Here is a 13548-nt window from a genome sequence, read left to right on the forward strand (position 1 = left end):
AGCATTTCTAAAACGGTTGCACTGATTCATATTAACAGAGAAATTCTCTTAAAACAGTTCAGTAGTTAATTCTAAGAGTGGCATTGCTTAATTTTACCAGCCACATTAGATTAAGAAAAAGCATAAACAGTTCCAGGGGAGAGTGGGCGCAACAACACCATGTGCTTCCATCTACTTATAAAGGGGGTGATGCAGAGTTTGTTGTAACAAAGAAACAAGCATCATGTGTGGGTTGGAACAATTTTTGCTCACTTAATGGTAAAAGACAGCAATTCAATAGCTTCAATTCAACATTTATCCAAAATAGTACCAATAAAAGTAGCACAACATCTCAAAGCACACTGCACCATCATGTGGATGAAAGTCGACCAAGATTTGAAACAACTTGCGAGGAGGATTTGAACAAAATCTCTCAACACATATATGGGAATCCGATCTCCTTTTGTGTAGTTCAACGAAAATTAAGCAAAGTCGCTAGTGTGACATTCATGTTGAACTGCACAAAACAACTCTTAAAACAAAAGTGTTTCGCGTAGCCAAGCAAAATGACGCAATAGCAACAAGTTGAATAGATATACCTGTTTTAACAGAGGCAAAAAAGGAAACAATTACTGGCCAATAAAGGAGGATGAAACACACGGCGACAAAAAGAAGCATCTAAGTTATCTTGATGGAAAACAAAGTAGGACAGTAGCATTTCTAAAATGGTGGCATTGATTAAAGTTAACAGAGACATTCTCTTAAAACAACATTCGTTAAAAATGTAATTTATTTTTAACAGTGGCATTGCTTCAATTTTCCAGCAGTATTCTTAGATTAACAACAGCAAAATAGTTGTATGGGACATGGGACATGCCAGCACCATGTGCGTCCACATGTATAAATGGGTGATGCAGAGTATGTAGCCAACCAACATATCTGTGTTGGTCCCATATTTGTTCTCTTTGAACCTTCTTTCTATGTGAGGGCAGCAAATCTAGTCCTGCACAAACTACCCGACCCCCCAGTTTCTTTCCCTTTTCAACAAAGAGATCGGTTCCTTACAGATGTGTGTACTGGATTACCCCTTTTTTTTCCTTTTCGACCAACAAAGCGGCTGGATAGCCAGTCTATACTACTTTCCCTCCCTCCTTTCCTCATTGAACCGCGTCCTAGATTCATGCTCCACCCCACCGCACCCTTCTTTCCTCTTTGAACCAAGACCTAGATTCGACTACAGAATCGAAAAAGATCCGCATGTAGCTAGAGCAATGACGGTTTCAAAGAAACTTATACCTTAGGGTCGTCGGGATGTGGCAAGGTGTGCGGTGGGAGGCCGGATCTACCCACACTACGTACGGCAGCAAGGAAGAATGGGTCGGTGGCCCTCCCGCATAGGCGCTGGACGAAAGAGAACAGCGCAGCCGGCAGTGGATTGCCTCCCTCGCCGAAGGCGATAGAGTGAACGCTGCACCTCCTCCCCTTCCCGGTGCGACGGGATCCGGACGCCTCCTTCACCAGCTGTGAGGGGGGAGAGAGAGAGACAGAGGCTAACGCAGTCTTGTATAGATCTGGTGAAGAGGGTGAGAGACTATAAATATAGCAAACCCTAGCAAAGGAACGTTGAGCCTCCAGCGTGTATATATATATATATGTGTGTGTAGTGCGGCGAGAGTGTGGAGAGTGCAAACCCTAGCGAACAAGCGCTGAGGCTCCAGCTTATATAGTGTACTACATATATACTGTATTACGGACTGAGCTCCGGTGCATTAACTGCACCTGCCTTTGGCTGTATGACAGGTGGGCCAGCCACATTTTGGGCCCACCTATCATACACCCAAAGGCAGGTGCACTAAGTCAATGAAGCTGCGTCCATATAGTACTCGTGTATAATACTAATATATAGTGGAGTGGTTTTCTTATTCTCTCCATAACAATCGTTTTAAATTGTGTAAGTACGAAACGAAACTCTTTATTTAACGTACCAGTGAAGAAAACTACTACTTCCGATGAACTAACGATCCACGCGTCCTGGTCGCACTTCCTGTCCATCACGTGCGGTACACTACCCTCCCTTAAGTGAACAACCACACATGCACCAAATTATCGGAAACATGTGAGAGTGTGTACAAATAAAGAATTTTAATTTCAATTATCGGAAAGGTTTGAGAGTATGTACAGTTTGCCCTCTCACAATAATTATGGTTTGTTGTGTTCGGCCTAAACTTGGTCAAACTTTACAAAGTTTGACTTCAGTCAAATCTAATATGCGGAGTAAATAAAAATGGAGGGCTACTACGTCCCTCCGGATTTTTAGTCCACACCATTTTTTTAATCAAAGTTAATAGCTGGATAAATAAAATTACAGGGGAGCTGAAGACAAAGTTGTGAGAAGGCTTAGAAATCAATACAAAACTTATGCTCTTAGTACCAACGTCGATCCTTCTTCAAGGAAACATTTGGTTCATAGCCAATTGTGTGATAAAATTGCACCAACGTGAAAGACGACTGCGTCTCCAATGCAACCAAGCAAAGAGCACTGATGGAAGACAGCTTGTTTTTCGTCGAAAATCGATCAGCTTCACCAGCCGACGCAACCATGAGGCGCAACCATGAGCATCGATAGGTCATCGTGGTGATGCATCATCCATTTGGCATCAAGTTTTGGTGAGGCACCTATGAAGTTCGACAAATCCTCACTATGGCCTGTTTCTTCCCATTAATCAAGCTCGAGGAAGGAATAACCACGTGGCAGAGGACAGTGAGGCCGAACAACAATAGCCATCCAATTTTGTTCAGTTCCACTAAAATTGAGGAAGACATGCCTGGGTATGGAGATACGCATCGCTGTTTGCAAAAATATAAAAAAGGTATATAGTGTTGTTACTTTGTTTTGGCAGTGGTACAAGATTAACAACGACATCTGAATTGTCAATAAGAATTAATGAAAAGTACACCAACAAACAGAAGCATCATGATTATCTTGATGGGAACTAAACCAGGATACCCGAGAGAAAAAAACACTTCTTCATTTAACCAGTGATAGTACTAGATTAGCAGCAGCAATAGGAGCATATGGACAATGACCACACAACCACCATGTACTTTTTGTCGAAACAACATGTATACCTCCACCGAGGCATAAATCAGGACAACTTTTCGAGTGGCATTTCCTCTATAATAGTAGGTGATGTTGGACCAGCCGACGGAGCTGGGGAGTAGTCGCATAGAAGAAAACCCGCATGCAGCGACCTGGGGAGCTGGACCAGTACAAGAAGTTATACCTCAGGTGGGCGAGATGTCGCTTAGGCGAGCAGGCGGGATCTGCCCACACGGCGTCAGCGAACAAGGGTGCGAAGGACCTTCATCCGCGCCAGCGCCGGCTCTGAGAGGACGGTGCGCATCGGCTTCCTCCATCGCCGACGGCGACAACGTCAACGCTTCATCTCCTCACCTCCCGCAGTGGGCGGGATTCGGCCGGATCAATGACCACCGGCGAGGAGAGAGATAGAGTGGACACTGTCATCTTGTTTTGATATGGAGAGGGTGAGAGAGCAAGATGCGAGAAACCCTATCAAACAAGAGGCTATATATACAATGGAGTAAAAAATCTCTCCATAGCAGTAGTTTTAAATAGAATAAACGCGTTCCCGAAAAAAAGAAACGAAAACTGACCAAGAAAGAAAACTCGATCAAAAACACGCCCTCGCTTCCAGGTCGCGAGAGTCGTCGCGCACACACACATAGACATAGACATGCATATTCGTGTTTACGTAAAATTCCATCTCCAATCATATTTCTCCAACTGGCACATTATTTACGTTGTTAATTATATACGCAGCAATATTAACGTACAACATCTCTTGTTTGCGGGCGTCCGGACCGCTGCCACGCCTGCTCCTGACCAACCCGAACCCTCTTCATCACCCGCACGTGCTCCCCACCCAAAACGTTCAGTGCCGCATTCATGCTCGGCCAGAGCGGACGCGACCTCTCACTGGCGCCGGCATTGAAGCGGCACGCCGGCTGAGAGAGTGCCGCCCGCGCCGCTTCCCAGTGCACGCGACTGCTCCGCGTTCAAAGGTCGCAATAGCCGGCCACAACATGCATGTAAAAAGTTCTTGGGAGTCCGTGCTACAGCTAGCTGTCCTCCCCCAACTCGTCAATATCTTCCAGTAGTGCTAGTACTCCATGGCGCGATCCATCGACAAGCAGGTGGGAAAGTTATCGTATACTAGGTTTGCGGTGAGTGGCATGCCGAGCGACCATGTGGGGTGGAGCCGTGGAGGAGGGTGAGACACGAACGCGAAAGACGTGATTTAAACGTTGGTTTTGCTCGATGGCGCGATCCAACGAAACGAAACGTTGTTTTCTCTCCGTTTCAATTTTTTTCTCCGGAAAAAGGAAAACTTTCCACTCCATTTTCATTCCTACTCCAAGGTTGCCCCGTTACAACATTCCATCAAATACAAAGGAAAACTAACACGCATGCTGATGCATCTCAATGATTCACAGATCATAACCAATTTTTACTTCACAACTAAAGACAAATGTTGTGAGAGCGTGTACAAAAGAAAAACTACTGATGGGGTCACTACGACTTAAACCCTAAACATGATTTAATTTCCTGGCTAGGTAGAACCTGTCGAACGAAAGACGGCTGGCACCCTTGGATCATACGATGCTTTTGTGCAGTTCCACTAAAATCGAGCTGCGCATCCCTGATGGCAAAGATATTGAAGAAGTGTGATTAGAATAATAGTACTGGCACTAGTCCATGAGACATAAACTCGTCACAAATAGAAGCCGGTAGAAGTAGAGAAAGATCTACATGGAGATGGAGCTACGTGGGGAGCTGCGACAGTGGAGCAAGCCGGCTCCAAAAGGAAGATGTACTCCTACCTGGGACGTCGGGCTGTAGCTAGAAGGGCGGTTGGGACGCGGCATCAGCCCATACCGCGGGGACCCCCGATTGGGACGCACCGACTGTGGGTTTTCTCCCTCGCCGATGTCGACTGCGTCTACGCAGAACATTGTTCCCTTCCCTCAGCGGCGGTATCAGGCCAGATATGTGACCAGCGGTGTGGCCACCGTCGTTCTATGCTTGTGAAGAGAGCAACCCAAGCAAGCAGGCTTGTAGCTTAGGCTCCTGCTAGTGTATATATAGTGGTTTTCTTTTTCTCTCCATATCAACCATTTTATATTGCGTACGTGTCATTGAAGAGTGAAATGATGGTTGCTTCTTCCGACTAACTTACTGTGTGATTTGACTGCTCCTTAGTGGCCCCTACACGTACTCCCCCTACGTGTATGACCGTTCCTGAGTCTCACTTATACTTATCTCTATTTTCTTGCATGACACATAGAAAGGGTGCGCATAGAGGAGTTTGTTACTGCATGTTGTTATGTAGTACTGTACTACTAGTACCTACTCCCTCCTTTCGGTTCACTACTGGTACTCCCTCCGTCCTGGCTTATTGGTCCCCTTTGTAATCAATTCATGGGCTCGTTTTCCTCAAGAAATTGTCTTTACCAACATATTAATATCGGGAATGCATGCGTGAACAATGAATGATTAAACCTTGCATGCAACATTTTGACAAAGCATTGACTTATGAACATGTGAATGTGAGGGACTACAACCTCGTGCATGCATGCAACAGTCACACGTACACATGGACGCAAAAACGTGCATGACGCCCTAATGCATGCATGTCTGAGCACACGTCGGAACACACACGGTCACGCTCAAGTGCTCAACCTACACGTGCATGCACACACATACTGAGCCAGGGTGAGCTAGTGACCGTATAAACACCGAAAAATGTATATATTGAGTGCAATGAGCGTATTATGAAGTCCACTGACCGTATTTTTAAAAATATACAGTGATAGATAGTGTATTTATCTCGTTTGAAATTAAGCCATATTAACCGGAAAGGAGGCAGTATGGACTAGCATTACTTTGTTGTGTCCCGTCAACTTGCCGAACGAGGAGAAGCTTGCAGGACGGGAGAAGCTTGCGCGCGGTGGCTCGCAGGACAAGGAGAAACTTTTGACTAATGCAAGCTCTCCCTCGCTCAGGCGGTGGACGTGCAACAGTTAATTCGGTGTCAGATTGCCAGAAGCATACACTATACTAGTACTATTATTATTCGACTTCCCGAAGAGGCGAACAGCCAAGCGCAAAGTTTACTAGTAGTACTAGTACTACTACTATAGAGGTATGTACTATACTACTAGGAACTGGATGGAGGAGCGTCTGCACTCTTATTATATTATAAAAATGTGACAAAGCAATCTTCAACACATTTGGTTCTCTTCGAGGGTTCTCGCATGTGATAATGGAAGTTGATTGCATGGAACACTCGCCACAATTCTCGCTCATATCTTGTTACAAATAGGAGCGCTCAGTAATATTTCCTCTTTTTTTGTTATTCAGCATGTAAATAGGTCAGCAAACCTTGCGACGCATCTTTGTGCAAACCGTGCTTGCTGCACTTTGAATGTGGCCGAGAGCTGGCTTGATGAAACACCTCGCTTCCTTCTTTTTTTTGCGGGGTACCTCGCTTCCTAGTGACCAGTCTCTTGGCTGATCGTCCTAAGAATGCTTATATATGAATAAAGCTCTCTCATTTACCCGCAAAAAATATTAATCCATATTAAGCAGAAAGGAGGGAGTATGGACTAGCACTATTTTTTGGTGTGTCTCGTCAACTCGTAGAACGAGGAGAAGCTTGCAGGACAAGGTGAAGCTCACTTACGCCTTTTGACTAATGCAACCTACCCTCGCCCAGGCGGTGGACATGCATCAGTTCATTCGGTGTTAGATTGCCAGAGGCATACACTGTAGTACCCAACATGCGGAGTACCATCATTGTTCGACTTCATGAAGAGGCGAAGAGCCAGGCGCAAGGTTTAGTAGTACGAGTAGTACTACTACTAGAACCGCATGGTGGAGCGTCTGTACTCTTATTTTATTTTAATCTCTGATAAAGTACACATTTATTCGGGAGAAGGGCGGAAAACGGCAGCCCAATAGTATAGTATTAAAAAAATCGAACATGTAATGAGGATATCGATCAACCATGCTCGAATATATCTTGGCCTCCGTGCGAGCCCGTCTGTGTGTTCTCGCTCCTCGTCTCTCTCAAGGAACGGCGGGTTGGCCATTTTTGCCATCAATTGAGATCGGTTTGCTCACACTCCGGTCCCACATGTCAGTGATATGCCAAGATGAGGTGCGTTGACCGACTGGCCATACGCGTACTTGGTTTTGCACCTTCATACTACTCCTCCCTCTGTCATAGTTTACAGGGCGCGCTTCATTCTGATGCATTTCTCTCAATGCATTTCCATCACCAGAGAGACTTTAGACGTGTTTGGTTTAATGCTCAATTAATTAGGGCGTGGTAACCGTAATCAAGTCCACAATTTTCTTTCAGTGTACTACGGAGTGGAGTAAGTGCATGCATGTGTGTACCCATGGTGGAAGCACTGCATGCATGTGTGTACGCATTATTTCCTCTAGTAATAGACGCCGTGCTATAACTACCAATGCTATTTTTCAGGCCAATCGCTAATCGCCTTGGTCCCAGAGATTTTTTTTAAGCACGCTCTATAAACAGTGACGGATGGAGTAGTATGAGCGGATTCAAAGAAGAGCGTATTGATGGTTGCTTCTTCCAAGCAACTTACAGTGGGAAAGGTGGGGCTTATGATTTGACTGCTCATTACTCACTATTAATGCGGTGCAACGACCGGGCTGAGTCTCCCATGCGGTTGTGCACTACTCCCTCAGTTCTTAAATATACTTCGGAGTATTTGTCTTTCTAGAGATTTCAACGAGTGACTACATACAAAGCAAAATGAGTGAATCTACACTCTAAAATATGCCCATTTGAAATTTGTAAAAAGATAAATATTTATTAACGGAGGAGTATAATTTTGTGCATGGCACATGGACCCACATGCTGAAGAGGCTTCTGGTAATGCTATCAAGCTTCCAGCATTTGTTTACATAATTGACGTACTATACAAATAATTTTCCAGCAACATGAAATTGTACAATGCTCTGAGCTTTCAGCTTTTGTTCCGTGTGTCTTGCCATCGATGCTCTTTCGGAAACAATAAAAAACTAACTTCCTTGCTAATGCATATCAATGATTAGCAGATCAGAGCTAATATTTACATCACAACTGAAGACAAAGTTGTGAGAAGGTGTTAAACTAAAATTGATCCACGCTTTCATTGGCAGCAATGTCCCCCCAGCTTTGTCTAAATCAACAAGGCATGTTGGGAAAAAAGTAGTTGTCTGGTGCATGCAACATTCCGATCATTTTGTGCAGTTCCACTAAAATAGAGCTGAGCGTCCCTGTTCCAAAGATATTAAGTGTGATTACGATAATAGAGGACTGCTGATGAAACAATAAACACACAAATAGAAGTGCGTCACCTTTGCAGTCTCTCTTAAGACTAACTAGTTGGAGAAGATTAAGCAAATAGTTGGAGAAGATTAGGCTCGGAGTTGGATGAGGAGGATAGAGCAAAACCAATCTCCCTTTGTGCAGTCGCACTGAAATGTAGAGACGTTTCCTGTGTGACATTTTAGTACAACTGCACAAAACATTCTTAAGAAAAAAGTGATTTGTGCAGTTCACCAAAAGGTCGCAATAGCAACGAGGTGAAATGGATAGCCATGTTTGCAAAAAAGAGGTAGAAAGGAAACAATTACTGGCCAATAATACGAGTTGAAGACACATACGCCGACAAAAAGAAGCATGTTCCATGTAATAAGGGAAGATAACAACACGGTTGTGTTTGTCTAAAATGGTGTGAGGATGAGATTGCAATATGGAAAGTACGCCGGACGAGCTACATTTTGGGCAAAGAACTATGGAAGATCCACATGCAGCGATGTGGGAAGACGGGCAGTGGAGCAAGGCCGGAGGGGATACCTGGGGGTCGTCGGGATGTAACTAGGTGAGCGGCGGTGGGCAGGGTCTGCCCATACTGCGGCAGCGAGCAGGTGGCGTAGGCCCTACCGCGTCGGAGCTTGGTCAGAGAGAACGGCGGGTACCGCAGATCGGGACATGCTGCCTTGGTGCCGTCGAACGGAGAAACAATGCACATCCTCCCTTTCCGCCGGCGGACGGGATGCGGCCGGATCAGTGACCAACGGTGAGAGCGAGAGAGGCCACCGCCGCCTTGTGTGAGATACTCTGAAGAGAGACAAACCTAGGCAGACAGGCTCCATTGTATATAGTGGAGCGGACTACCTTTTTCTTCATAAAAATCGTTTTTTATTCTGTGTACGTGCCATTGAGCGATATAACTTTATTTAAAAATAATGCGCCAATGCATCAAGTCGAACTTTGTTTCGTGCACGCGTGGTACACGACCTCCGTAGGTAAACAACCGCTACACGCGTTCAAATTAGCACGTGGGCTGCCATTTCGTACAGAAATGAGCTCCACCGTGTACCCGCGCGGGTGTGGCTGGGCACAAAGCGTGAGTACGTGCACCTATTCTCTTCGGGTACGTACACCACCTACGTGGGGTTGTGTGAGAGAGATACAAACATAGAGAGATATAGTGTGTGGGTTCTTGAGTGTTTTGGGGGGGTCAATCAAAAAATGTAACATATGCAATGTGTGTGAAATAGAGTACTGGATATACCATATATATAGAGGGGGCGATCCACGAGAAGAGAGTGGAGGTATCATCGGCTTGAGGTATCCATAGAATCGAAGAGAGGGATGATGTGTGTGTGTGTGTGCGCGCGCGCAATCGATAAAGAGTGCCATCGAATTTGTGTGTGCCCACGTCAAAGATATAGAGTGGCTGGCCTACTGGAACGTGAGAGGGAACAGGTGCAGTTTGTCTCTGTGGCATGGATACCTTCCTACAACGCTCGACTATCGGTGTGTGGTGGGGGAGGCCTAATTAATTATAGAGGTACAATGGCTGGTATATTTATGGAGGAGGACAGAGGCCTACCTTATGTATTAAGGGAGATCGATCGGCATCCATGCCTATGTGTAGGAGAGGAATAAGGTTGGGAGAGAGACAGAGCTAGAGTGTTGGAGGGGGTGGTAGTGGAGTTGCTTCTAACAAATGAGTATCTTGATTCTGTCATAAAATCGTCATGGATGTACATGCATAACAGAAAACGTGACCTACTGTGACAAACACGTATCATCATGGAAGTGTATTTTTTGTAGTGGGAGGGGGCGGCGCCCCCTCCTTCCCCTTCCCTCCTTCTCCTAGTTGGAATAGGAAAGGGGGGCGAATCCTACTTGGACCGGGAGTCCAAGTAGGACTCCTCCCTATGGCGCGCCCGCCTATGGCCGGCCTCCTCTCCTCCCCCCTTTATATACGTGGGAGGGGGCACCCCAAAGGCACACCAAGCCTTCTCTTAGCCGTGTGCGGTGCCCCCTCCATAGTTACACACCTCGGTCATATCGTCGTAGTGCTTAGGCGAAGCCCAGCGCCGGTAACTTCATCATCACCGTTGCCACGCCGTCGTGCTGATGGAACTCTCCCTCGTCCTCAACTGGATCAAGAGATCGAGGGACGTCATCGAGCTGAACGTGTGCTGAACGCGGAGGTGTCGTACGTTCGGTGCTTGGATCGGTTGGATCGCGAAGACATTCGACTACATCAACCGTGTTACTAAACACTTCCGCTTTCAATCTACGAGGGTACGTGGACACACTCTCCCCGCTTGTTGCTATGCAACTCCTAGATAGATCTTGCATGATCGTAGGTAAAAAATTTGAAATACTGCGTTCCCCAACAATTATGGCCAAGGCTTACACCAATAGGGCGGCCCTCTTGGCAGACACCTTGACACACCCCAACCAATCCACCTTCATCCAAGGACATTTCATTCTGGATGGGGTGCTTGTATTTCATGAAGTCCTTCACGAAGTCAAAAGAAAACGGCAAAAGGCTGCCTTCCTTAAGATCGACTTCCATAAGGCCTACGACATGCTACATTGGCCCTTCTTATGAGAAGTCCTCCTTCCCAAGGGCTTCGATGACCGCTGGGTGACGCGCGTCATGCAATTGGTGTCTAGTGGCCGCACTGCCATCAACATTAATAGCGAGGTGGGTCCTTTCTTCCCCTCACTTTGTGGAGTCAGGTAGGGCAACCCCTTTATCCCCTTCCTGTTCACCATGGTGGTTGATGCCCTGGCCGCCATTCTGGTCTTGGCCAAGGCGGCCGGCCACATCCGTGGCATCATCCCGCATCTGGTGGCCCTGGAGGGGTCTCCTTCTTGCAATATGCGGATGGCACGATTATCATGGTCGAAGGGTCTGACAACGATATAGCCAACCTGAAATTCCTCTTGCTCTGCTTCCAGCAGATGTCGGTTTTAAGCATCAACTTTGCTAAGAGTGAAGTTATGGTCCTGATAACCCACAAGTATAGGGGATCAGTTGTAGCCTCTTTCGATAAGTAAGAGTGTCGAACCCAACGAGGAGCTAAAGGTAGAACAAATATTCCCTCAAGTTCTATCGACCACCGATACAACTCTACGCACGCTTAATGTTCGCTTTACCTAGAACAAGTATGAAACTAGAAGTGCTTTGTAGGTGTTGTAGGCTAGGTTTGCAAGATAATAAAGAGCAGGTAAATAAAATCTAGGGGCTGTTTAGATAAAGACACAACTAAGTTAGTTTTAGTAGAGAGCTTTTTGTCACAAGAAAGTTATTTGTCCCTAGGCAATCGATAACTAGACCGGTAATCATTATTGCAATTTTATATGAGGGAGAGGCATAAGCTAACATACTTTCTCTTCTTGGATAGTATGCACTCATGATTGGAACTCTAGCAAGCATCCGCAACTACTAAAGATCATTAAGGTAAAACCCAACCATAGCATTAAAGTATCAAGTGCTCTTTATTCACATACGCCATGACCCACTTATCCGTGTTTGTGTTTCTATCACTCACACAACACAGACAATAAGCAAACCATGAACATATTGAAAACCCTACATCAGGGATCCCTCACGCTTGCGCAGCACGGAGAGCACCATAGGACAGCACCAATAATAAAACATGCAACTCAAACCAATCACGATCATCAATGAACCCATAGGACAAAGGGGATCTACTCAAACATCATAGGATGGCCATACATCATTGGGAAATAATATATAGCGTTGAGCACCATGTTTAAGTAGAGATTACAGTAGGGAGAAGAGGTGTTACACCACTGCATATAGGGGGAGAGAGAGTTGGTGATGACGGCGGTGAAGTTGTTGGTGTAGATTGCGGTCACGATGATGGCCCAGGCGGTGTTCCGGCACCACCGGGGGAGAGAGCGCCCCTCCTTCTTCTTCTTCCTTAACCCTCCCCTATATGGGAAAAGGGTTTCCCCTCTGGTCCATGGCCTCCATGGTGGCGGAGGGGCGAGAGCCCCTCCGAGATTGGATCTCTCTCTCTGTTTCCTTATGTTTCTGCGTTCCCAGATTCTGGCCTTTCACCGTTTCTTGAATTCCCGGAGATCCGCAACTCCGATTGGGCTGAAATTGTAACATGACTTTATCTGAATATTAGCTTTCTTGCGCCAGAAGAAGGGCACCAACCGCCTTACGGGGTGGCCACAAGGTCCAGGGGCACGCCCTCCGTCCTTGTGGGCCCCTCGAGCATCGTCTCACGTTGATTCTTTTTCCCAAAAATCACATATATTCCAAAAAAAAATCTCCGTAAGTTTTTATCCCGTTTGGACTCTGTCTGATATGGATTTTCTGCGAAACAAAAAACATGCAACAAACAGGAACTGGCATTGGGCACTGGATCAATATGTTAGTCCCAAAAATAGTATAAAAGGTTGCCAAAAGTATGCAAAAGTTGTAGAATATTGGCATGGAACAATCAAAAATTATAGATACGATGGAGACGTATCAGCATCCCCAAGCTTAATTCCTGCTCGTCCTCGAGTAGGTAAATGATAAAAAAAATTGATGTGGAATGCTACCTATCATAATCTTGATCACATAATCTAATCATGGCATGAATATTAAGACACGTGTGATTCAAAGCAATAGTCTATCATTTGACATTAAGACAACAATACCTCAAGCATACTAATAAAGCAATCATGTCTTCTCAAAATAACATGGCCAAAGAAAGTTATCCCTACAAAATCATATAGTCTGGCTATGCTCCATCTTCACCACACAAAATATTCAAATCGTGCACAACCCCGATGACAAGCCAAGCAATTGTTTCATACTTTTGATGTTCTCAAACCTTTTCAACTTTCACGCAATACATGAGCATGAGCCCTGTATATAGCACTATAGGTGGAATAGAATATGATGGTGGAGGTTGTGTGGAGAAGACAAAAAGGGAGAAAGTCTCACATCAACTAGGCAAATTAATGGGCTATGGAGATGCCCATCAATCGATGTCGATGCGAGGAGTAGGGATTGCCATGCAACGGATGCACTAGAGATATAAGTGTATGAAAGCTCAAACTGAAAATAAAGTGGGGTGCATCCAACTTGCTTGCTCATGAAGACCTCGGGCATTTGAGGAAGCCCATCATCGGA

The sequence above is a fragment of the Triticum aestivum genome, chromosome 3D (genome assembly GCF_018294505.1).
Source record: "Triticum aestivum cultivar Chinese Spring chromosome 3D, IWGSC CS RefSeq v2.1, whole genome shotgun sequence".
NCBI lineage: Eukaryota > Viridiplantae > Streptophyta > Magnoliopsida > Poales > Poaceae > Triticum > Triticum aestivum.